Genomic DNA, 27,333 nt, shown 5'->3' on the forward strand with positions numbered 1-27,333 from the left:
CACCCCTTGCTTAGATATAGTATACCTATATCTAAACCTAACTGGACACATATAAACCTATAAGCCACTCCTATGGCAGGCCTTAACAATCCTGGAGGCAGAGTGCGTGGTTTAATGTGAGATGGGACTCTAGCATGAGCTGAGCCTGTCTGCAGCTGTCGGGACCAATTCCCTTAGCTGTTCCGGGATAATGCCAAACCATATACTATTAAGTGCATTATAATCCTCGCGGTTATATGTTAACTTTGGTTTGGCTTTATCAAAACATGTCGTGTAAGGTGTCATACGATTTGGAATACTACCCCCTCGCCAGTCCTGGCGACGGGGGTAGCATTCCACCCCTCTAGAGGGAGACGACATGTTACTTTGCTAAAACGCGGTTGATTTTTAAAAGAGTCTCAGATCCACAAAATGGATGCTTCTGCCACAGACACATGTCTGACCTCCTGCTGCTGACCGAAACTCAGCAGAGGAGGCCTGGACAAAGGCTTTCCTGTCACAGGGAGCTGTTACACCACCCCAGACAGGAGATAGTGGATTGTAGCAGGGAGGTTTGAAAGAAACCAGACACTGCCTGGGAAGCACAAGGCTGCCCCTTGCATAATCCGGCCAAACCGGTTCTGGGGCACACCAGCCCCAGTCCCAGCACGGCCTGGATCAAAGGAAAGGGGTGTATCCACCCCCTTCCTGGGTCCCACCCATAGGAGGGGACCTAGCGGGTAATCCAGCCCACCAGATTCGAATAAGAGTGGGGGCAGTGCCAATGCAACTCAGATTATCCTGACGAAACATAAGAAACGAAACTCTGGACCCTTCGACATCCTACTCAACGTAGAAGACTGAAGAATCTCCCTTGTGGTCAAGGAGTGACCACCCTGTGCAAACAGGCACCATCCAGCACCTCGACCCTTGCTTTGTTGCAGTTCCCGCCGGAACTCGAGCGACAGAGATCGACGAGATCAAGCTTGCCTGCCTTCCTACAGCCCGATCCACAGTCCCTGCAGAGCTGAGACCCGTGGAGGCGACCGGAAGCGTGGGGCACGCCATCTTGAAAAGGCCACGAGACGCTGACCGTGCAGCCCACGAGTGACCCTCGAAGCTGTACACCGGGGTTTGAGAAGCCCCAACCCTGAGCCACTCTTGCACCGAAGCTCACCCCTCTACACTCGATGAGTGCTGCGTGGGGCCCTTCTGCTTGTCTTGGCTCGACACGTTGGCCCGGTCACTTTCCAGCTGGCTTGTGGCCCCTGTGCCGACGAAAACCTAAAACCGACTTGCTATTCTGGTTGCTCCAGATTTGCACCAGCTCCTCTGAAAAGGAGCACCCGCTCTGACCCTCCTGGTCCGAGTGAGAAGCAATCTCCCAGTCCTGCGTGGATTGCTTTTGCCAAGTGTTGTTTGCTCCAATCTTGAAGCCGACTGCGCCGACGGCGAGAGCCTGCGTGGGACAGATCGTGACCTGCTCCTGGACGTCGCAGATGCCCCAGAGCCCACGTGACAGCGGAGAGAAGCTCCTCGACAACCACCTGATTGCGCCCGACATTGCCTGGTTCCGTCCTGGTTCCACCCTGGTCTCTGCTGAGTGACCCAGACTCTGTCCCCTCTGCTTTCAGGTACTTTTCTACTCTGATCCAACCTTGGATCCCACCGGACACTTCATCTTCTCAGCGCCTGCAGCATCTTCAGCTTCAAGCACCAAGAGCCTGCGTGTCAAAACCCAACGCCACTTCGACCCTATGCACCCGCTTCCTGTGGGTGAGGTAACATTGCAACGCCGGTGTTCCCACACTGGTATACACCTCTAGGACCTGTGTCTTAAGTTTTGTTCCTCTAGGTTCAGCGGAAGTGTCCTTAAACTCTCTTTGTGTAACTTTTACGCACCATTGACATTGCATTGGTGCAAGCCGCACTTTACGCGCTGCACCCGAATCCCGCGGGCTTTTCCCGACTTCAGCATTGCTAGTCCCGACTGCTCCCAGCGATTCCCTAGGCCCTAGGCCTAACCACTGTTCGATTGGTATCTCTTATACCACTTTCTTAATATATGGTTTGAGTGGCCACCCGCCCTCATCCATAATTGTGCAACTTTGTATGTTATACTGTGCTTTTGATTTAACGCTTGTGCCCCTTTGCTCATAAAGAGTACTGGGGATTATTTTAGAAATAAATACATATATTTTTATAATATATACTTGTGTGGTGTCCTTTCATTTGATATTACAGGATTGTATTTGGTAAAACAGCTCGCTTAACACGACCTCTTAAGTTAAGCCTTTAAGGCTGTTTAGTCCATGCTACCCCTAGGATAGCTTGTCTAATAAGGTTGACTTACAACCAGACACCATACGGGATTGTTTGGACTGATACAAGGTGGTTCCAGAATTGGAAATATCATATATCAGGCCAACTTCTCACAACACCTCATCTCAATAAATCTATATTGATGCCAGTATCAGATTTATCATGACATGCAACCGGAGGGCACCTTAGAGGTCCTCTCTGAAAACCTACTAGTCCTCTAGTCTGCTGGATTACTGGTATCGTCCAGCCTGCAAACACGGATACGTTTCTGACCCTCTGTATTTATTTTTATTTATTTATTTATTTATAAAGTTTTATATAGCGCTAGTTTGACACGTGGGTATCAGAGCACTTTACATACACAAAGGAAAAGAGAAATTGCATTACATCGCAGGACATGAGGATGCATAAAGATATAAGCAAACACGTAATACTTATGCATACAGTGAAGGTGAGAAAAACGCAGGTGGTTGAAACCGTCAGATAACCACCCATCCTTGAAGGTCAAGTGAGAGGGGAATCCACTAGGTTATTGAAGCCTAGATTAGTTGGCTTGGTCCGTAAAGTATTTGTTGAGGAAAATGAGTTTCAGGTCCCTTTTGAAGCAGGAGAAGGAGGGGTTACATCTGAGGTCTATTGGGAGTGTGTTCCACACCCTGGGTACGTTACCAGAAAAGGCTCGGCACTGGGTCGTTTTCCTTTTCAATTTTGGAAGGATTAGAAGAAGTGAGTTGGTGCTTCTAAGAGTTCTCGATTTTCCTGTTTTTACCAGTTTTACCAGTCTTTACCACACCCTTCCTTGTGGCTGTTACATCTGTCAGTAGAGTAAGTGAGCTGCAGGGCTTATCATCTAAGCTGCCTTACCTATCAGTCTATCCTGAGAAGCGGGTGCTTCACAGAAGGGCCTCCTTTCTACCAAAAGTGGTCACTCCATTTAATGTAGGCTCCTCCACATCCCTCTAAAGAAGAGGAGCAACTTCCCCGTCAAGACCCAAAAAGAGCGCTATCATTATATCTTGATCACACATGAGAGTTCCGGGTAGTTGACCAACTCTTTGTTGGGTATCTTGGTATGAAGAAAGGTTGGCGGTGCAGAAGCGGACCATCTCCACTCTGCATCAGAATTTGCTACGCTCTGGCCAAGAAGTAACATTCTGAAGGTTTGCAAGCTCACTCCACCAGAGCTAAAGATGTGACGACAGCATTAGCATGCAGAGTTCCTGTCCTGGATATCTGCCAGGCAGCAATGCAGGCGTCACTTCACACGTTCACCAAACATTACTGTCTGGACAGTCAGGTCTTCAGGGATGGGCACTTTTCCCGTTCTGTCCTGCAGGACTTTCTCATTTAAAATTAAGTCACAGACACTCTTCTGGGGATAGTATTGCTTGGGTATCTATTGAAAGGTAAGGAATCTATGGCTAGAAGTCTCTATCTGATGAACAAGTTATGTTCGCAGGCATGTGGGCTGCTGAATTCATATCTGTGCATAGATCTCCGCCTAGTGTTGGGTCCGGATGATTGCACATTGTTGTCCTGGAAGAGTCGTCGAAGTATCACGAGATAGGTGGCTCCTCCTCCGGACTACAGTGCGCATGGCATCCCCTCCATCCTCAGACTGTTTTTTTCCACCATTGGGTTTGGATCTTACTATCTTAGCTCAAGTTAGGAAACTTTCTACAAAGCCAAAAGGCTTTCGACAGCGTCGGTATAGTTTCGTTCGGTACCGATAACTTTGCTTCGAGAGGACATCGAGGAATCAGACGGTTTTTCTTTCCACGCTCGACCCGATCTTCGACCTACGATGTAAAGAAGCCCATTCAAAAGGTGTCCACTTTGTAATGCAAAATACCCGCACATCGATGTCCACCCGGTGTGCAACAAGTGCCTGTCACCGGATCACAACGAAGCCAACTGTATGGCCTGTGCCCGGTTCAGGTCGAAGAAAACTCTTCAGATTCGACGCGCGGCTCGGTTAGAGTCGCAAAAATCAGCGCCTCGTCCAGAAAATATCTTCGGACCGAAGATGAGGAGGTTGTTGATCTAGAGGATCGGGAAGAACTCTCGGATCCGGTTTCGGACCACGACTCCGAGTATGACGCCAAAGACGAAGAAATATTAGACGACGAAGACAACGTCGTCGATGAGGTAGGAGACGACTCAGAGGCCTTTGGGGCCGTAGAAGATAGCTCCGGCGAAGAGCTAGGCCCAACCGGTTATACGGGGGCCGACGATGAAACACTCGATAAGGCTCAGGTCGAGGGATCGCCACAAGGCCTTACCCGAGATCTACAGACTCGTTCTACAGCCCCGCATGAAAGCCCGGCTTCGAACATACATAAAGAGCCATTGGTATCAAAACCGCCATCGGTCGATCCACAAAAAACGAAACCGAAACCAAAAGCGTCGCTGCCGAAACAGAAACCAAAAGTGCAGCTGGCTCTGGTCGGCTCCAAGGCCTCAAGCCCCTCGGAGCCGAAGAAGCAGAAAATGGCCGTCGATACCGAGAAGCTCAAAAAGGTCGTTGAGCCGAAGGTTGTGGCGCCGAAGACCAAGGTCAAGGCGGTCGAACCGACAAAGTCGGCACCGAAGAGAGTCGACACAGACAAACGGCTCGAACCAAAAGAGGGGGTCGATCCTCGGACAAGGCCTACGGACAAGACGAAGACTGGCTCCAGAAACCCTGTCGAGTCGACGCAGCCGAGCCAATTCGTAACCAAAGAGGTGTCACAGTCACTCCAACGCATCAGAGAAAAAGCTGCAACGGTCGGGCCAAAAAAGCCCCCAACACCAAAGTTGGTCGGGAACGTTCAGACCGCGTCGATGCCACTTAAATTCGGGTTGCCACCACCAGGGCGACCGAAGATGTTCGAACCTAAAAAAGGTATCGGAGCCAATAAAAAAGTGTCGGCGGACATGGGGGCTACAGAGGAGCCTAAAGAACAGGAGTCAAGGCAGTTCATTGACTCAGAGACTGGTAGACTGTCCATATACAAAAGGAAAATAGTGCCAGAAACACCCATGGAGTCGTATAAGATTACATTAAAAAAGAAGAAGGATTCAACCACATCGCCAATCCTTGTGGAACCTCTCCAATCTTCTGGACAAGAACCTAGGTCCTTTTCACCCACATACTCAGATGTGGATGCAGGGGATGACGAATATGAGGAAGACACTTATCATGTGGACACTGATCCCGATGATCAAACACAACCATGGGCAGACCCAGCTGACCCAAGGGATCCACAAACTGCCCCTGACACGCATATGTATTGTGTGAAAACATCGCCTACTGAGGACACTACTGCCTTTAACGCCCTTATTTAAAGAGCAGCAAGTAACCATGACGTGCAGCTACATGCTGACCCGGTTGAGGAGGACTTTCTGGTCGACACCTTTTCCACTTCGGAAAAATCCGTCAAAACTCTGCCCATGCTAAAAGGGGTCCTCAAGCATGCTGGTGACATTTTTAAGACCACCAGGGCAAGGGTATTAAACCCTAGAATTGAAAAAAAATATAGACCTGCACCTGTGGGCCCTACCTATATAAAAGGACAGTTGCCACTAGACTCATTAGTTGTTTCAAATGCACGTAAGAGGCGAACTCCCAAACTACAGGTGACGCTCCCCCTCCTGACAAAGAGTCAAAAGTACTGGAAACTTCAGGAAAAAGAGTGGCAGCGCAGGCAGCTAACATCTGGCGCATTGCCAACACTCAGGCACTCTTAGCCAGATATGACCGGTCCCATTACGATACCCTTGAGACACTGTTGCAACACCTACCAGATCAGTACAAGGAGGGAGCAGAGCTACTAATCCAGGAAGGCAAGCTTATCACTAATGCTTCCATTAAGTGCGCGCTAGACGCAGCTGACACTGCAGCCAGGGCCATTAACACTAGCGTCATGCGAAGACGACATGCCTGGTTGAGAATCTCTGGATTCAAACCAGAAATACAAACTACTATTCTCAATCAGCCGGTTAACCCGGACTACTTATTTGGACTTGAGGTTGACACCACCCTTGAGAAAATTAAAAAGGACAACGAGACTGCAAAGTCTATGGGGGCTCTGCAGTCACAGCAGTTTCGGGGTGGCTCCTTTCGTCGCTCCAATACTAGAGGACCTTCAAGAGGCCAAAACACACAGCAAACACAGTACAATAAAGGAGGTACACAAACCACCTACAATAAACAGAACAGGGGTGGATACCGTGGAAACAACATCAAAGGCAGAGGAATAGGAAACAACAATTCCAGATCCTCTGCCAGTAACAAACAGTGACGCCCTGTCACTGCCCCCCAACCATATAACACCTGTCGGGGGGAGACTCCAACAGTTCCTGCCGGTCTGGAAATCCATCACCACAGACAGGTGGGTAAGAGACATTGTCCAGTACGGGTACTGTCTAGAGCTAATATCCACTCCACCCAACATACCACCAAGACACCGTCCTATGTCTGCAGAGCACTTACACTTATTGCAGCAGGAGGTCGTAAGCATGCTGCAAAAAGGGGCCATAGAGCTCGTGCCTGTAGAAGACCAAGGCTCAGGGGTGTACTCTCTGTATTTCTTAATACCCAAAAAGGACGGGTCTCTCAGACCCATACTGGACCTCAGGCCTCTAAACAGCTACATTCTGTCAGAGCATTTTCTTATGCTCACTTTGCAGCAGGTTCTACCGTTACTCAGTCAGGGAGACTTCCTGGCAACACTAGATCTAAAAGATGCGTATTTCCATATACCCATACACCCATCACACAGACAGTATCTCAGGTTCACTATTCAAAATCAACATTATCAGTTCAAAGTCCTCCCTTTCGGAGTAACAACGGCACCCAGAGTGTTCACAAAGTGCCTGGCGACAGTAGCAGCACACCTAAGGAGACAGCACATACATGTCTACCCTTATCTGGACGACTGGCTTATTCAAGCAAAGACGGCCCAGCAGTGTGCCAGCCACATGTCCCACACCATTCATCTTCTTCACAGTCTGGGATTCTCGCTGAATTATCCAAAATCACATCTTCAGCCCGCCCACGTGAGACAGTACCTGGGCGCGACAATAAACACTCTGGCAGCCAAAGCTCAGCCAAATTCAGCGAGGATAAACAGCATGCAATTGCTGATACAGAAGTTCAGACCCCCAACACTTACTTCCAGCAAGAGTGTTCATGCAGTTGATAGGCATGATGGCCACGCGAGACTACACATGCGCCCGCTTCAGGAGTGCTTGGCACGTCAGTGGAATCAGGCTCAAGGACAATTGAAAGACCTAGTGTTGGTGGGCGGTCGGGCCACAAAACCTTTGCAAGGGCCGACCGTTCCAGGAGCCTGTGCCACAGATTATACTGACAACGGACGCATCTCTCCAGGGATGGGGAGCTCATGTACTCCACTACACAGTGCAGGGGCTATGGACAGCACAGCAAAAAATGATGCACATCAACCTTCTGGAATTGATGGCAATCTTCATGGAGATGAAAGCTTTCAAAGTACACTTGTGCAACAAGGTCGTGTTGATCCGGACGGACAACATGACTGCCATGTACTACATACAGAAGCAGTGAGGAACACACTCTCCACAGTTGTCTCATCTGGCTCAGAGCATGTGGAAGTGGGCCATTCAAAGGAGCATCTTCCTCATGGCGGAACACCTCCCGGGCAAGGACAACCAGATGGCGGATCTGCTCAGCAGACACAGCCACCAGATGCACGAGTGGGAGATACACCCATCAGTACTCCAACCGTACTTCCAGCAGTGGGGTCATCCACAGATAGACCTGTTCGCCACAAGGGAAAACGCAAAATGCCAAAGCTTCGCAAGCAGGTTCCCACATCCACATCCACAGTCACAGGGCAATGCGATATGGATAAACTGGTCAGGCAAATTTGCGTACGCTTTTCCCCCAGCACCTCTAATACCGCTAGTGGCACGCAAACTGAGGCAACACTCGATGACACTCATCCTGGTTGCTCCAATGTGGGCACGCCAACCATGGTACACCACGTTTCTAGAACTATCCGTGGTACTGCATCAAAGGCTGCACCTCACACCCAGACTTTTGACGCCGAGCCATGCTCAACCTGGCGATCTGGCTCCTGAAGTCTTAGAATTTGGCTACCTCAACTTGCCGCCAGAATGTATGAATATCATCAAGGAGGCAAGACGGCCCACAACCAGAGCATGCTATGCAGCTAAATGGAAAAGGTTTGTCATATATTGTAACAACAATAACATTAACCCTCTGGATGCATCTATTAAAAACATTATCTGTTATTTGTTGCACTTATACTGATGCAATCTGGCATACAGTTCCATTCGTATACACTTATCCGCAATAGCAGCTTATCTTCAAAACAGGCAGCACCTCTCACTATTCAAAGTGCCTGCCATTAAGGCTTTTCTGGAAGGACTCAAAAGGGTGATCCCGCCCAGACACCCACCTTCATCAGTCTGGAACCTCAATGTGGTCCTCACCAGACTATGGGACCACCTTTTGAACCTCTACACTCTTGTGAGATTCAGTTTCTAACCTGGAAAGTGGCTTTCCTAGTAGCCATTACCTCACTACGAAGAGTTAGTGAACTCCAGGCACTAACCATTCAACAGCCGTTCATACAAGTCCACGCAAATAGAGTTGTACTACGCACCAACCCTACATTCATTCCTAAGGTGATTTCGCAGTCCACATGAACCAAACCATAGAACTGCCAGTTTTCTTTCCTAATCCAGAAAATGTCGCAGAGAGATCCCTACACACATTAGATGTCAAAAGGGCTCTTATGTACTATATAGACAGAACAAAGGATTTCAGAAAAACAAAACAGCTTTTTGTTGCCTTTTCTCCACAACACAAAGGCAACCCCATTTCCAAAGCAGGGATAGCCAGCTGGATCGTTAAGTGTATACAGATTTGCTATGCTAAGGCTAAACGCACACTAACCGTTCCACCAAGGTCACACTCCACACGTAAATTAGGAGCGTCCATGGCTTTCCTAGGGAATATTCCTTTAGAAGAGATATGTAAGGCAGCCACATGGTCCACCACACATACATTTACGAAACACTACTGCGTAGATGTACATTCTAAACAGCAGGCAGCTGTAGGACAGGCTGTTCTCAAAACTCTTTTTCAGACTGCTGCAGCTGGCACGGGCAGCCACCGCTAACAGGAGGGACTGCTATGTAATCTATGCACAGATATGAATTCAGCAGCCCACATGCCTCGAACCGAATATGCTACTTACCAGTATGCATCTGTTCTTGGCATGTAGGGCTGCTGACATTCATATCGCCCGCCCTCCTCCCCGGCGCCTGTAGCAGCTGTAGCATTCAGAATTACTATGTAGCATGGACATCACTCACTCTATTACGCTCCATCTCTGCCACAATGGCAAAAAACTATCTGAGGATGGAGGGGATGCCCATGCGCACTGTAGTCCGGAGGAGGAGCCACCTATCTCGTGATACTTCGAAGACTCTTCCAGGACAACAATGTGCAATCATCCGGACCCAACACTAGGCGGCGATCTATGCACAGATATGAATGTCAGCAGCCCTTCATGCCAAGAACAGATGCATACTGGTAAGTAGCATATTCGTTACCTTCGGTAATGCCTTATCTGGTAGGGACTAGATCTAGCTGCAGATTAATTACCACCCCCCCCCCATTCTCCCTGCTCTGCGGACGGATTTCTAGGGACAGGGCTGACCCCTTTCAGGACCCTTGTTTGACACACCAGTGGTCCGTGATCTTCATAGCTCTTCACTTTTGGCGTGGAAAGTTGTGAAAAGTAACAGCATGTCTGGGATGTGCCTATATAGGCAGAGCGACATCACTTCCAGCATGGACGATGCCAACAACAGACGCAGAGCCTATCAACTCTGCCTACCGGCGCACAGGGGTACTGCTCACGATAAATCTTCCTGATTCAGTCTGATGCCTTGGGAAAATCCAAAGGTAAGGTATATGCAGCTAGATATAGTCTCTACCAGATAAGTAGTTACTGAAGGTAAGTAACTTTTCTCTTAACTCCCACCCTGACATATCACCTCACACACTATTGGAGGCTTTTGAAGCACCTTTAAGAGCATTATTGTTTCATTTGAAATAGGCAGAAATTGAGATGCTCACCCCCTAAAGCAAAATCTTACTTCGGAAGAGAAGCCCTTGGTACGACTAGATAAGCAGTCTCCCCCCCCCCCCCCCCCCCCCAAAAAAAACAACTAAGTTGGCAGTTTTAAGAGGGCAGCTTAAAACCCATGGAATAAAACGGAGACATGGTGGGTACCATCCTTGCATGCTAAACTGCATGCTCTGAACTAAAATAAATATTGCCTAGATGTAAACACCATCAAGTAGTTGTCTAATGAAGGGATGGTAGACAAAGGAGGCTTTCCATGAATTTTACAAGTGAGTATATGCCCAAGCGAACAAATGCATAGCTGATATCCAGGCATACTTATAGAGTTGTGACGTCTATCCCGCTTTCCCACTTGTGACACCTATAGCCCCTGTCAAGTTGCTTAAATCCAAGCCGTTGCGGAAGACTCCAGGATCAAACTGCTTCCTGCTGGAATTTTTATTGAATGTTTTTGCCACTCCTGTAAGAGTATTTGAGTACCCAGTTCAACTCCTTCGCCAAAACTTCAAGCCTTACCCAGCAATGTGCAAGGCAGAAATCACCTTATTATCCAAGCCGGGTAAAGAACCAATGAACTGCGCATACCCATTAGTATGTCTGAACACGACACGAAACGATGGGGAACAGCCATTTCAATGCGTTTTTTACCATGTGTTGCAATTATATTGCATGCGTTACTACGCATGCGAGGTTACAACGCATGGTAAAAACCACGCATACCATTACATCGCATGCGCTTTTACAATGCATGCGATGAATGGCTATCCACGTCGTTGTGAGGAAACTGAGGCTGTTTCCTCACAACGACGCGGACCTCTGATGACGCAGGAAGCAGGAACCGGGAGCAGAGACTGCGATGCTGGAACCACAAGGAAAGAGGTATGGCTTATTGTGCTTAGGGTGGGGGTAGTGGTTTAGGGTAGGGTAGTGTAGTATAGGGGTGTGGGTAGGGTTGTAGTGTAGTAGTGTTTTAGGGTTAGGGGTAGTGTAGGGTGGGAGTAGTGTGGGTTGTGTTGTAGTGTAGTAGTGTTTTAGTGTGGGTATTGTAGTAGTGTTTTAGGGTTTAGTGTAGTGGTGGGAGTAGTGGGGGTAGTGTTGTAGTGTAGTAGTGTTTTAGGGTTTAGGGTAGTGTAGGGGTGGGAGTAGTGTGGGTAGTGTTTTAGGGTTTAGGGTAGTGTAGGGATGGGAGTAGTGTGGGTAGTGTTGTAGTGTAGTAGTGTTTTAGGGTTTAGGGGTGGGAGTAGTGTGGGTAGTGTTGTAGTGTTTTAGGGTTTAGGGTAGTGTAGGCGTGGGAGTAGTGTTGTAATGTTTTAGGGTTTAGGATAGTGTAGGAGTGGTAGTAGGTTGGGTAGTGTAGTGTTTTAGGGTAGTGTAGGGGTGGGAGTAGTGTGGGTAGTGTTTTAGGGTTTAAGGTAGTGTAGGGGGGACAAGTTCTAATGTGTGTAATGTATAGAGTATAGAGTATAATGCACAAAGTTTTTGAAAGAGTATGGAGTGAAATGCTTGACGAAACCACTAAATATACATGACCTTTGAAGATCTACGATGTTATTGCAATGTAACAGTCTGATCACTGCACATTGTATGTCTGTGGCTGCTGTTTTGGTGAATAATAAATACAATTTTTTTTTTAAAAGGTAGTATAGGGGGGAGTAGTGTGGGTAGTGTTGTAGTGTAGTAGTGTTTTAGGGTTTAGGGTAGTGTGGGGTGGGAGTAGTGTTGTAGTGTAATAGTATTTTAGGGTAGTGTAGAGGTGGGAGTAGTGTTGGTAGTGTAGTAGTGTGGGTAGTGTAGTCGTTTTTTAGGGTTAGGGGTAGTGTAGGGTGGGAGTAGTGTGGGTAGTGTTGTAGTGTAGTAGTGTTTTAGTGTTAGGGGAAGTGTAGGGCGGGAGTAGTGTGGGTAGTGTTGTAGTGTAGTAGTGTTTTAGGGTTTAGGGTAGTGTAGAGGTGGGAGTAGTGTCGGTAGTGTAGTAGTGTTTTAGGGTTTAGGGTAGTGTAGTGGTGGGAGTAGTGTGGGCAGTGTTGTAGTGTAGTAATATTTTAGGGTTTAGGGTAGTGTAGAGGTGGGAGTAGTGTCGGTAGTGTAGTAGTGTTTTAGGGTTTAGTGTAGTGGTGGGAGTAGTGTGGGTAGTGTTGTAGTGTAGTAGTGTTTTGGGGTTTAGGGTAGTGTAGGGGTGGGAGTAGTGTGGGTAGTGTTTTAGGGTTTAGGGTAGTGTAGTGGTGGGAGTAGTGTGGGTAGTGTTGTAGTGTAGTAGTGTTTTAGGGTTTAGGGATGGGAGTAGTGTGGGTAGTGTTGTAATGTAGTAGTGTTTTGGGGTTTAGGGTAGTGTAGGGGTGGTAGTAGGTTGGGTAGTGTAGTAGTGCTTTAGGGTAGTGTAGGGGTGGGAGTAGTGTGGGTAGTGTTTTAGGGTTTAGGGTAGTGTAGGGGTGGGAGTAGTGTGGGTAGTGTTGTTGTGTTTTAGGGTTTAGGGTAGTGTAGGGGTGGGAGTATTGTGGGTAGTTTTGTAGTGTAGTATTTTAGGGTTTAGGGTAGTGTAGGGGTGGGAATATTGTGGGTAGTGTTGTAGTGTAGTAGTACTATAGGGTTTAGGGTAGTGTAGAGGTGGGGGTAGTGTAGTGTCGTAGTGTTTTAGGGTTAGGGGTAGTGTAGGGGTGGGAGTAGTGTGGGTAGTGTAGTGTTTTAGGGTTAGGGGTAGTGTATGGATGGGAGTAGTGTGGGTAGTGTAGTGTAGTAGTGTTTTAGCGTTTAGGGTAGTGTAGGGGTGGGAGTTGTGTGGGTACTGTTGTAGTGTAGTAGTGTTTTAGGGTTTAGGGTAGTGTAGAGGTGGGAGTACTGTGGGTAGTGTTTTAGTGTAGTAGTGTTTTAGGGTTTAGGGCAGTGTTAGGGGTGGGAGTAGTGTTGTAGTGTTTTAGGGTTAGGGGTAGTGTAGGGGTGTGAGTAGTGTGTTGTGTAGGGTTGTCACTTACCTTGCATAATTTTACCACGAGTATAGTTTTACAACGTGTATAGTTTTACCACGCATGCCTTTGCGATGTAATGGCATGCGTGGTAAAGGCATACTCGTGGTAAAAGTATGCAATGTAATGGCATGCGATGTCTTTGACATCGCATAGTAATACCCGCATTGTAATGGCACGCGTGGTATTAGTATGCGATGTAATGACATACATCCCAAAACTATGCTCTTAAATCCCAGCTCTGCGATTTCACCCCCTCCTCTCCAGCCTGATGGACCCAGACCAGTTTGGGTTTATTCTCAACTGACATGGGGCAGACAACAATAGAATAATTGCCCATCTGGTTGAAAAAGCTCACAGGTAGGTGCGGAGTCCAAGATGGCGGAGTGAGGGCTCTGCTGCGGCGGACTAGGAGCTTTCTCCCTCCTCTAGGCAAACTTCGGCTGTGCTAATGGATTCACCAAACCATTCCCGACCCTGGTAGTCGGACCCAGCGAAACTTAGCGGAGCTGCGAGCTGCGAGTTGTGAAAACTAGTACGGAGTAAACGGAGTGTAATTTCAACTGAGCCGGGGTGAGACGGAGCAGGGCGGCGAAAGTAAAGCAGATACAATGTTGCAGTCTGACTCACCCGTGCTGGCTGTCCGCTTAACGTGAAGCGTCAGATGCTCGCTTAGAGCCCGTTTTCCGGATTGAATACTTCGATTGTCTTGGCCCCTGACGCTCTCTGTAGCGTCCTCGACAGAGCTCTCTCAGCGGGTTCAGCAGCATCGGCGGTATCAGCCGGGCGGGGCTTTACTGGCCGGCTGCCCCAACTACTGCAGGTCTGTCTGTCAGCTCGACTGACAGGGAGAAAAAACGCGAGAGAACTACGCTGCAACTTTGTTTTAACGGCTGCAATCATCTTTCTTCACAGCTAAAGGCTGACGGATGCCTTGGCAAACCTCGAGGATTTGGAGAGCCTTGAAGATCTGGCTCGAAAGAAGGTTCACACGCTCTGGGATCATTACGTCTGGTCTAACCAAACCAAGGCTACAATTCACAATTGTAACTGCAGTGACAGAAGGTATGTCACCCAAACACCCTCCGCGAACCACGCGAACTACCAAAAACTCAATAATAGCTGCGGCGGCGGCAGCGGCAATTACCGTACCTGTGCCTGTATTTCTGCCCATGGCAGGAAACTTAACGACAGTCCTGGCTTCGGCCCCTCTCACTGCCCCAGACCCAGCCCCAGCCCTAAAGACTGCAGAGACGGCAGAGACTCTAGCAAACAAAACGCTGGGGGGTTCTGAGAAATTGGTAGCAAGTCTGGAGGCGAGCGAAAAGGAAGCAGCCCAAGGAGTGAAAGACAACTCCGACAAAACCTTTACTGTCAAGGGGAGCGATAAGAAGATGGCAGGTAAGACTGTCCCCCGCTCTCCTTTACTTGATTGTGGAACAATTCCTAAAAAAAATATGTCAAAGAAAAATACAGACATTAATGAAAGTGCTAAAGTTGGGACAAATGCAGGGGAAGATGGAGGTACAATCAACAAAAACGATAATAATGATAATACTCCCACTATGACTGAAGGCAATAAGTCTCAAGAGATAATAGAGTTGGAAAGTCCCGAGACAACTATTGAGCCAGAAGTGGCAATGGAGGTGTTAAAAGAGAAAATTCTACCATCAAACACCGCTAAATCATTATTATTGGCAAGGACGGAAACTGCCTTAGGTAATGGCAAAAATGCAATGGAAGAGTTTGACTGTCTCACCACTGAACTTGTGAGTAATCACAGGACAGAACAATTTCTGGAATTTAATGATGATCATCTCTCTTCTGAGGACTGTGATTATGACACAGAGGAGGAATTAGACAAACCTGCGAATAAAACCCTGAATAAATTACCTCCACGGAAACGTAGAGGCAAGGCCAAGACGATCCACAAAAAAAAAGGTAGAACTTTGACCAACATAGTAGCAGGAGTAATACCCTTGAGTACAAGAAAAACTGCTATCGACAAAAGCCCTTTAAGAAAGTGGATGGAGGCTAAAGGATTAGTTAAAAATATGACCTTAAGGCTCTCAGGGGGGAGCCCTACAGACATTGACAATGGTATACATCAGCCTCAGGAAAATCGGCCTTACCCAATGACGCAAACTCCTAATTTTACCACTAACGAACAGGCTAGCGAACAAATCAAAGGGGGAAATGAAGCCCTCGTAGTAGCAACCTTATTGGATCCAGAAGTTTCAGTGGACTTGGGCTCGGACTCTGAACTAAACCAACCCTATGCTGAAAGTAAGCAGGGAAAACCAAAGGAAGAGCCCAAGCTGGGCAATACCGACCACCCCCAGCTAGATGCCATCTTAAATCTTCTTGTGAATCAAAGGGCAGAGTCGGAGGCACACTACCAGCATTTAAAAAATGACAATATAAGACTGCAAACCGCAATAACTGATATAGCCTCCATATTAAAGGGTGTCACACAGGAGATAACAGAGCTCCAACAACGCACAGTATCGGTTGAAGAAAGAACGCAAAGGGTTGATGCCACTGTGGAGCGACATGACTCAGCACTAACCCAGCTACAGGGGAAAGTGGAGGACCTGGAAAACCGCTTAAGAAGATCAAATCTCAAACTGTATGGAATACCGGAAGGGGCAGAGGGGTCCGACCCTAGGGCCTTCTTGGTGAAACTGATGCCCCGAGCTTTCCCCGAACTTTCTGATTGGGACTGGGATTCACAAATCCAAAGAGCACATCGGCTCCCACTTGGTCAAAAACGCCTTAATAGTAAATTTCCGCGCCCGTTTTTGATCTATTTTGGCAACTTTTTACTACGACAAGCGGTGTGGCAAAAAGCTAGACCCAATACTCCAATAACTATTGATAACTTTACCATCTTTGCACGCTCAGATTTAAGCAAAGCGACGATGGATAAGAGATGGGAAATGCGCAAACTAATTGACCCAATTAATAAACTGGGGGGATCAGCATATCTGCAGGAACCAGCTCGACTCAAAGTGACCTTGAAAGGGCATACTAACTTCTTTTATGAAGTACACGAAGCGCAGGCATTTTTAACCAGCCTTAATAAGCGTTAATAAGAGCAAATAACCATAAAGCTGAAATGGGGGGGAAGGAAAAGGAAAGGGGGGGAAAAAAAACATAAAGGGGGAAAAAAAAAATGGGGGTGGGAATGAATCAACACTATTAGCAGATATAAAGTCATCAAAGGTGGAGGGGGGGGACGGTCCTAGGACCCTAGCCGCAAGTGCTGCCTCATCAACGGCAGCGGTAGGTAAGGGGGGGAGGGGGGAGGTAGGTCTTCGCAGTTTGGGGGGGTTGTGTGTGGGGTGGATGGGCGGAGGAAGGGCTGGGGGTAAAGGGGGGAAGGGAAAAAAAATAAATATTTTCAACCTGGTAGAAAGACTCGAGAAGAGATTTATGTTTACAAAGTACTTTTTTTCATATATGGAAGAATATCAAACTATGTTGCTAATAGGCGCTATTAACTATACTCATTACTTTAAAGATGCAAAGTATTAGATGTTTGGCATGGAACGTTTCAGGGCTAAACAATAAACGTAAAAGACATTTAGTCGCCGAAGAACTAAACTTATATAACCCCCAGCTAGTATTTTTGTCAGAAACTCATATCATAGATAGTGATAAGAAGCTGCTGAATCAATTGGGCTTTGAGATGATAACATATTCAGCAGCTGCCTCTCATGTTAGAGGGGTGGCCATATTAAAAGACAAAAGATTCAAGGTAGAAATAATTAGGACGCAATCTGACAAACGTGGGAGGTGGGCAATTACTCAACTATGCTATAACAGTGTGAAACTTGTGGCCTGTGTTGTATATGGACCAAATAGAGAAGATCCAAGAATATATGAACAATTGAATATAGCTTTATTAGACTGGGAAGGAGAAGTTATAATTATGGGTGATTTCAATTGTATTATGAACTGTCAGACGGATACAACACGCCCTGGTAATCATATCCGAATGCCTAGAACTAGAACGTCTATCTTAAATTTGTGTAAGCTTCATAATGTTAGAGATGTTTGGAGTTCATTATATTCAAATACCCCAGGCTATACATATTACTCTGCCCCTCACAAACTATGTTCACGTATAGACATGGCTTTAATATCAGACTCGCTGATGAGCTCTATCACAACAATGGTCATATACCCGCGCATTACATCTGACCACAACCCCATCATGGTGGAACTAACTACCTCTCAAAAACGCAACCCTCTTAGAGCCTTTACGTTTCCAAGGAATTTAATATCGAATACGATGTTCATTACGCAACTGAAACAACATATTATAGAATTTCTGATCTTCAATAGAAATACTGCTTCCTGTCTAACAGTTTGGGACACATGTAAAGCTAGTATTAGAGGGTTCGCACAGACGTATGTCCTAAAACAAAACAAAGAAAGACGTATATGTAACTCAACCCTGACTTCGGATATTGCCTCGGAAGAGGCGAAACTAGTAGAGGCTCTAAGAGGAAATCTCCCAACTTTGGCCATTAACACAAATCTTAGCCGGTTAAAATGTAAGACTAAAGAAACTTTGTTCAAAAAAAGAAGTGCACAGATTCACAAATATAAATTTACGCAATATGAAGGGGGAGACAAAATTGGCAAAATTTTAGCATTTAAGGTAGCAGAGGATAGAGCTGAATCCACGATTTCACAAATCATAGGTGTTGACAATAAGAGACATAACCAGACAGACAACATAATACAACAGTTTGCCAAATACTATGAAATTTTATATACACCGGAAAACACTTCTAATGGCGATACAATTGATAACTACTTAAAAGAAAATCCTACGAATAAAATAACAATTAATGAAGCAGAAAATTTGGCCTTAGAAATAACTGGAGAGGAACTAAAAGAAGCTATTAATTCATTACCATCAGGCAAAGCTGCAGGGGAAGATACTATTCCTTTGGAATTGTATAAATCATGTATGGAAGAATTAACGCCCCTTCTCCTAGAAGTAGCTAATTATATAAGTAGAACAGGGTCCGCCCCGCACTCCTGGAATAAGGCGAAAATTATTTTTTTTCATAAAAAGGGTAAACCCAAAGAGGAGATGGGCTCATATAGACCTATCTCCTTAATCAACGCTGACGCAAAGATTTTTGCAAAATGCTTAGCAAGAAGACTCGCACCGTTACTGCCTAAAATAGTAAGTACACAACAACACGGGTTTGTGATGGGGAGGGACACATCAGCCCATGTAAACACGGCAATAACTGCTTTTGACATAGCAGAGGTAGAGTCCACTCCCTTAGCAATGATTATGCTTGATGCTGAAAAAGCATTTGATCGGGTGGGGTGGGACTATTTATGGCATATAATGGGACACATGGGGTTCGGCGGGAACTTTTTAAATGGGATTCGGGCACTTTATGATAATCCTACCGCTTATATTAGTTACTGCGGCCTCACATCAAATTATTTTGCAATCAGGAGAGGCACACGTCAAGGGTGTCCCTTATCACCTTTATTATTTGCCTTATCTTTAGAGCCGTTTTTAAAGGCACTGGATAACCAATCAGGAATAATACCCTTTAAAACCAATAGGCAGAGCCTAAAAATAACCGCATACGCGGACGACATCGCCATTTATTCAACCGAGGTTACCGACTCTCTGAAAACAATTAATTTAGAAGCAATTAAATTTGGTAAAGTATCGGGCTATAAATTAAACACTCACAAAACTCAAATAATAGCGAACTTCGTTCCCCCCCAACCAATGCCTGAAATTTGTAAGATTGCGACATATCTAGGAGTACAAATCACTTCAAATATTAAAGAGCTAAACAAGATTAATTATAATAAACTAATGAAATCTACGACCTCGAATCTAAAAAAATGGCATCGACTCCCACTAAATCTAATCGGCAGAATAAATCTAATAAAAATGAAAATTATACCCAAATACTTATACCTATTCAGATCAATTCCTTTGGCACAAAACAGGCTTTTTTTCAAACAACTGGACAGCGTTCTCTGTAATTTTATCTGGGGTTATAAGAGAGCTAGGAGATCGCTAAAGATGTTAAAAAATCAAATTGGATCAGGCGGTCTTAATTTTCCTGATCTGAAACTTTACTTTTGGGCCTCTTTTATAAGGCGTATTAGATCCTTATTAGATTCAGAGAATCTGCTTTTCTACCACCATTTACTTCTAAAAGGAGATTCCAAACAATTTTTTCTTCGCATTACAGACCCCAATTTCTACAAGAGGGTTAAATTTAAGACCGCACGGGATTTAGTAAAGATATGGAAAGATATACTAACCTACTGCAAAAGTACTATATTTCATACCCAACTAACCTTATGGGACAATCCTGGACTACCTAACATATTTAGCGACGGGGAATCTCGAAGGTGGCAATCGAAAGGAATTGAGGTACTAGGGGACTTATATACCTCTCAAGGCATAATGGAGTTCCGCATCTTAAAACAAATATATGGATTGTCCGACACACACGAGTTTAAATATAGGCAAATATACGACTTTTTAGTACGTAAGAATAAAATCAAAGTCTTATCGAGCGGGGGTATCTGGGACATCCTAAACTCAAAAAAGGAGAAATCAATAATCAGCTTGGCATATAAGATCTTTATAGATTTAAGAACGAATGATAACGAAATAATAGCTAATAAATGGAATGTAAAACTGGGAACTAATATAACAGGAAAACAAATAAGCAATTCGTACACTAATATTCATCACTATGTAAGATCCTCTAGCCTTCGTCTACAGCAATATAGAACTATATATATGTTATACTATACCCCAGAAAAGATTTCAAAATGGGCTTCAAATAATAATGTGGGAGAAAAAACCAAATGTCCAAAATGTGACGAATATGCAGCTGATCTCATACACATGCTGTTCACATGTCCAAAACTTGGGAAGTTTTGGGAAGAAGTGGGGAAAATCTTAGCTATAAAAAACGTTACCAGTACACCAATAACAGCCCCTATGGTAATATTAGGTTTATATACTATAAATCAACCACACACCATATTGTTATCTATCTTACTTTCCTGTGGTAAACTAACTCTAGCTAGAGCTTGGGTCAGTCCTAACCCACCTAACGCTTTGGAATGGTGGTATGTGGTTAATGAAATCAAAACTATGGAATGTACGCTAGCAGAACTTAGAGGCGTCAAATCGTTACGGAAATATGAGAAAATATGGGGGAAATTAGAACTGAATTGAATTGACATTTAGTAATGATTTATATTATGTACTAATATTTTATAAGCCGAGAACAGATTATGTATGTATATGACGAACTTGTCTAATTTGAAATAATATCTGAATGTTTTTGCAACTTTATACCAGGTGAAAATAATAAAGTATTTAAAAAAAAAAAAGAAAAAGCTCACAGGTGTAACATCTCAACTCCGGTCCTATCCCTAAAAGCTGAGAATTGACTGGGTCAGTTGGACAAAATACAATTGGGGCCCATGTTTACCAAGACGATTATGGTGACTTATACATCCCCAACTGCAGCAAACCGACTTAATGGGCAGTACGTTAACTCAATCGTGCTTGTGAGAGGATCCAGGCAGGGATGCACCCTATCTCCACTTCTTTTTGCCCTAGTCATAGAACCCCTGGCTATCAAAATTAGGCATTCACAAATGGTGTTGGGTATCCTTTTTGGGGGTCAAAACTACCAAGTGAATCTCTTCAATGATGACCTGTTGCTTAAGCTGACAGAACACATGGAATCACTTCCAGAATTAGTTCAACTGCTTGATAACTTCAATGCCCCCTATATCTCATGGCTGAGGCACATTAATGCGATCAAGTTAAAGTCTTCCCCAGAGTATTCTACCTATTCTAATGACTCTCAACCTCTCATTCTCACCTCTGATATCCACACCTTCCAGAATAGTTTGTGAACGTTTATTTGAGAAGGGAAAAAATCCTGCATCTTAGCTCAACTCCTCATGTTGCCCTGGTAAGCGAGATGACCTTGCCTGCCCGAATTTACTAGACTTCTATCAGGTGGTGCACCTGCATGATCTTTCGGAGTGGGGAGTGCAGGAGAGCGAAAAGGCCTGACTTTATATGGACAGAGAAGTCACATGCTGGCCATTTTAGGACTTGTCTCCCAACATCAAAGACAAAAGACATAACCCCCGGGATATTGTTGCGTGGATTAGCAAATTTTGCGGCACAAATATGGGAATGTTGCTGCCAATATGTGGCATTTTGTTTTACTCATAATCATTCATTTACAGCCTTAAATCAAGGGAAACTATTTTATCATAGTATTCCACTTTGAAATAGGCATAGTTAAAGTGTCTGTAGCTCTACAGAAGCACAGCTCCAATCTTGTCAGAGGGGGCCCTATTCCTCCCTGGAGATGTTGTAGCACCGAAGTACGCACCCTACCGGGGCACCGCTGCCTCCTGAACCCATGAGGCAGGAAACCTCTTCCTCAGGCGCCCTAGGGCACATGATCGTAGTGCGTGGAGATGAAATGCCATGGCTAAAATAAGCATGTTAAATGTTGCTCTACGCAGATCAGTGGCATGTGGGTGGGTGTAAGCCCTTTCACAGTAGAGCCCCCACTTCAGTGTGACTTACAGGTGCTGTGTGTGCAGTCTACACCCCAAATACAAGACTATTCCCACCACAACTCCTTTGCGAGCAATTCCCTCCTCAGGCATTGGAGTTCTCCGACTCCCACAGAATCAAGATCTGATGGGTTCATTACTATGTGTGCACTTATTGTCATTACATTTGAATACATAACACTCAGACTAAAAAGTGTGCTGGATATTTTGCAGAGTTTAATTATAGTTGACTTTAAAAAACTCCTATAGCCCCGTCCCCTTCATGCAAAGTTTTTGTTTTTGCGATTTTAACAAATGGAGCACCACGTGCTGGGGTTGCCACATTAACAGGGCTAATAGAGCCATAGCACACGGAGGCCCTATTATGCAGGTAGCTCACATTTCTGTGTTAAATAATGACGCACACATTAAATTAAATGCAGTTACCCCAGCCCTCCACTAATAGAGTTTGGCAGGCCAAGTTAGTAAAGAAAAAAACATTTTACAGTTAATGTACACACACAAACCCACACATATGATAATTTATACCAGCTTCTCCATTGTCCAATCTCTCATCACACATCCTTTATATTGAGGTATTTGTGGTTATGTACAGAGTTCTCCTGGGACAATACCACACCCCACTCCTCTACTTTTCCAAACAGCAACCACCCGTCTATCGACAAGTTACTGCGTCAGCCTCTCTTCCTGCATGTTCTCTGGAGATAGTATTTCATTCTGTCAACTCTCAGCAACATGCTCAAATCTGATAGAAGGCTTGGAGTGGCCACCAAAACACTGCTCAGCTCCAACCAGGGGTTGAATTACAACCCATAGGGGCTTGGGGGATGGCCAGTTAGAAATGATTGAGGGGTAGGTGGACTGCCAGCCAAGACAGCAGACATATACAGGGAGAGAGCAGACACACATCACCAGAAACAGCCTAACTCCACTGCAGCAGCTTTATCAGACTTCAGCAGCTAAAGATTGGATACGCTACTTTTAGAGCCTGAGCTCTGCTCACCACGCCCACCCCTCCTGCACCCTGTGGAACCCGTGGTGTGCACTTTCAGATCACTATCAGGTGATCATACCTTCCAAATAGCTGCTGATTGTGGCAACTGAAATAACAAAGAAGTCTCTTAGAATTTACATCAAAAGCTGTGGATGGGTGATACAGCTATTTGCAAATCACACATGTATTTTATGTACATAAGTAAGGTGCTACTGCTTTTGGCACAGAAATCTTTTTTTTACTTGCAGCTCTTATTTTGCAATCTAATACAGCCTAATGCCTTCCAGTATGGACGATAGGGCACACCTTGTAACCCTTTTTAGGTCTCGCCTAGCGAATGCAGCGCATGCACTGCTTAGCCTTGGCGAGACTATTGTTGTGGGTTTGGTGCACGAAGGGAGACAAACCATGTGTGTGCACGGACAGGCGATGTGCACACGCATGGCGTCTCCTCTCTGCCTCACCGCGCGCTTGTTTTCTCATGATAGAGTGGTATTAATATTAATAAAATGTGGCGTCTCCTCTTTGCCTCACCACGCGCTTGTTTTCTCATGTAACAGAGTGATAATAATAATAATATTAAAATGCTAATAAAAACAGCAATAAAACACGGGGATAATTATCCAATGGATGCACATCAAATGCACTTATTTGGCTTCCAGTACCCCCAGCATCAATTTCAGGGCGCTAGCAGCACCATCAGGAGCATTTTCAAGGCACTGGCTGTTATCCATTCATATTCATTTCTCAACAGCGCTTGACTGCTTCACTTTGCATTTTAAGGCAGAAATAGTACATCTACGTGACTGCAAGGTCACACGGTTCTACTGGGCATAAAGTGAAATAAAAATGTAATGAGTCTTATGGCTCCCAACTAAATGGCACTTATTTTACTTACTTGACAGACTTCCCAACTACCTGTTAAATTTAGATACAGATTTATGGAGAGTGCTCTGAACCCACTGTACTATCCTACGCATTCCAGATTGAATCTATCTGTATCTCTGTCTGTATCTTCTGAGTCCTTAGCATTTGATCAAAACTAGGGGACGACAGAAATAGAACTGGAACAGACAATTTAGTGCTTTTTTGAAAAATAAGCAAATAAGTGTCAGGACCTTCGTCAGGAGGCAAATGCAACATATTACCCCTGCCAGCGCTGGCAATGACAGTATCAACACAAGTACTAACCATCACATTCCTACAAGAGTGACATTTCACAGGTCCTCAATGCTGCGAGAAATACTTGGGTGGCAGATATTAGTAATTTTAAGTTACATTGAATTAACAAACAACTGCTCTTGAGCGTGTCTCTTAAGTGGACAATCAGCAACACCATGCCGGTATTGTAAATAAAGCAAGCATTTGCAATGCAATAGGTCTCGCATTTACGTGAGTTCAAGCTGTTGGTATTGTAAATGACAATGCCTTTTATATATGTTTTAAAAACAAAAACACAAATAAAAGGCACTGTTATTTGCAATGTCAATAGCTCAAACTTGCGTAAATGCAAGACCTTTTGCATTACAAATGATTGTTCTAATATGTATCGTCATATACATTTGAGTCAAACATGTGTATGATTTATTGTCTATGTTTAATATGTTGGTGTGATGCAAATCACTCTGACATCCTGTATTAGAAAGCATAGCGCTATAAAAGAATTTAAAAAAAATGTAAGTGCTTTATAAATTGTTGTGTAATTAGTCATACAGATCCCCCACATTTCGTGTACTGAGATAACTAGTGCATTACTACATATGACGGTACTCAAGTTCATATGTTAGTAACCGGCAGCCCGACCTACTGGAACATAGTGGGGCACACATGCCTATTGGCTTTAATATTCTTTCTATTCAGACCCGCCAAGCATTTTGCGATTCACAAAAAAAATCACGAAATCAGCTAACTAGCACAATGGCCACGAAAATCGCGAAATGCTGGATGGTCTGTATAGTGTATTAAAAAAAACACAAGAGGTATTTGTACAACGCACGGATATGAAGGAGGCCCATTGAAATAATATACTTACCTAGGAGCACACAATTTGGTTAAATCGAAAAGCTCATATTTCTGGTTTTACAGTGTGTAATTCAGCCATAGATGGGTTTCTCGCCCGTTTTACATGAAAGAACACTGCTTTGTCTTTAATTAATTTGTTGGCCATAAGGTTACAGCCTTAGTGTCAGGCAGAAAACACAAGGAAGTTTGCCGCGTTTCAGGCTTGAGGGTTCAGGAGGACCACGAGCTGGGTCAAAGCCAGGTCTAAGCTTGAGTTTTCAATGGCTGTCACACTTCTAACATCCAGAGTATTGTTAGGGGTGGAGAAAATAGTGCCCAGTAAAATTATCAGAGAATTGGTAAATTCGGGTTTGATTCCCCTGATATTGACCATACTTTCACCCAAAGATTTCAAGTGTTTTCAGCAGCCAACATAAACCAATCTGTAGTGTTCCATTGGATCTCCTAATCCTGTTTGGGCTGGTAGCTGCTCTTACCGGCTCCCTGGAAAATAAGTGGCAACCTTCAAAAACTTGGAGAAAGACTTAGTCTTCAGAGAATATAGTAGGTGAAGCTCTCTTTAACAAGCAAATGACAAGACCAGCTATTTTTACTTTTTATTTTTACATCAGTAGTTCTGTGAACTCAGCTGAAAGTCTTCCATTCCAGGGTATCATATTAGTCCCGGTATAGCCCACCCCTGCTGCGAGAAAAGGCCTACATCTGGTCTGACCTATAATTTTGAATAGTTGCCTAGGCCAACAGAATGTATGTCTTTAATATTTCAGGGTCTAGGTATGGGTGAAAATATTTTTTATTACAAAAGAAACCTAAACTTTTCCATCGGAGCTCGTGACTGCACGCACATTTGAAAGGCCCAGAGGGACTATGTACCTGTAGAGCAGACTTTGACTCTCATGCACAGCAGAAGAAAGAGACTGCAGGGACTGCCATGCTTTCATGCCCCTCCTCAGAAAGGGATTACAGCAAACAAATAATGGAGGACCTGGCCTGGCAGTTCTGTCTGGACTGTTCCCAGGAGGCACAGCGTCAAGACGGATTTGCATATGGCTGGGTCCAAACTGGGGTGGTGTAGTGGGCAAAAGAACAATGGATTTAACCCAGATCTTTTGACTGGGAGAGAATGTTTGCATTGTTAGCATTCCGTCTATCATTTGTTTGTTGTAACACTTTTCCCCCTAAGTGGGATGGGTATGCCCAGCCGTGGGTCCCTTGCTCACTGTGCCACTGGATTCAATCTAGACTGGCTGAAGTAGGGTGACATACCCTGAAACTGGTCCCAGGATCCTTGTTTCCGGTCCAGGGAGGACCTGGCCTGGCAGTTTGGTCTGGACTGTTCCCATGAGGCACAGGGTCAAAACTGATTTCCATATGGCTGGGTCCAAACGGGGTGGCTTAGTGGGCAAAAGAATAACGGATTTAACCCAGATCTTTTGACTGGGGGAGAATGTTTGCATTGTCAGCATTCCGTCCATCATTTGTTTGCTGTAACACTTTTCGCCCTAAGTGAGATGGGTATGCCCAGACGTGGGTCCCTTGCTCACTGTGCCACTGGATTCAATCTAGCCTGGCTGAAGTAGGGTGACATACCCTGAAACTGGTCCCAGGATCCCAGCTTTCGGTCCAGGGAGGACCTGGCCTGGCAGTTTGGTCTGGACTGTTCCCATGAGGCACAGGGTCAAAACTGATTTCCATATGGCTGGGTCCAAACGGGGGTGGCTTAGTGGGCAAAAGAATAACTGATTTAACCCAGATCTTTTGACTGGGGGAGAATGTTTGCATTGTCAGCATTCCGTCCATCATTTGTTTGCTGTAACACTTTTCCCCCCAAGTGGGATGGGTATGCCCAGACATGGGTCCCTTGCTCACTGTGCCACTGGATTCAAGCTAGCCTGGCTGAAGAAGGGTGACATACCCTGAAACTGGTCCCAGGATGCTTGTTTCCAGTCGATGGAGGACCTGGCCTGGCAGTTCGGTCTAGACTGTTCCCATGAGGCACAGGGTCAAGACTGATTTGCATATGGCTGGGTCCAAAAGGGGGTGGCTTAGTGGGCAAAAGAACAATGGATTTAACCCAGATCTTTTGACTGGGGGAGAATGTTTGCATTGTCAGCATTCCGTCCATCATTTGTTTGCTGTAGCACTTTTCGCCCTAAGTGCGATGGGAATGCCCAGACCTGGGTCCCTTGCTCACTGTGCCACTGGATTCAAGCTAGCCTGGCTGAAGTAGGGTGACATACCATGAAACTGGTCCTAGGATGCTTGTTTCCGGTCCAGGGAGGAC

General features: G+C 45.3%; 1 protein-coding gene across 4 annotated transcripts in view; it reads left to right on the forward strand.

Moving 5' to 3' along the window:
* The window catches only part of CLPTM1L (CLPTM1 like), a 2,174,700-nt gene that overhangs the window by 1,702,737 nt on the left and 444,630 nt on the right, over positions 1 to 27,333 (forward strand). The window lies entirely within an intron of this gene.

This window comes from Lissotriton vulgaris, chromosome 4_1 (assembly GCF_964263255.1).
Source record: "Lissotriton vulgaris chromosome 4_1, aLisVul1.2, whole genome shotgun sequence".
Taxonomy (NCBI): domain Eukaryota; kingdom Metazoa; phylum Chordata; class Amphibia; order Caudata; family Salamandridae; genus Lissotriton; species Lissotriton vulgaris.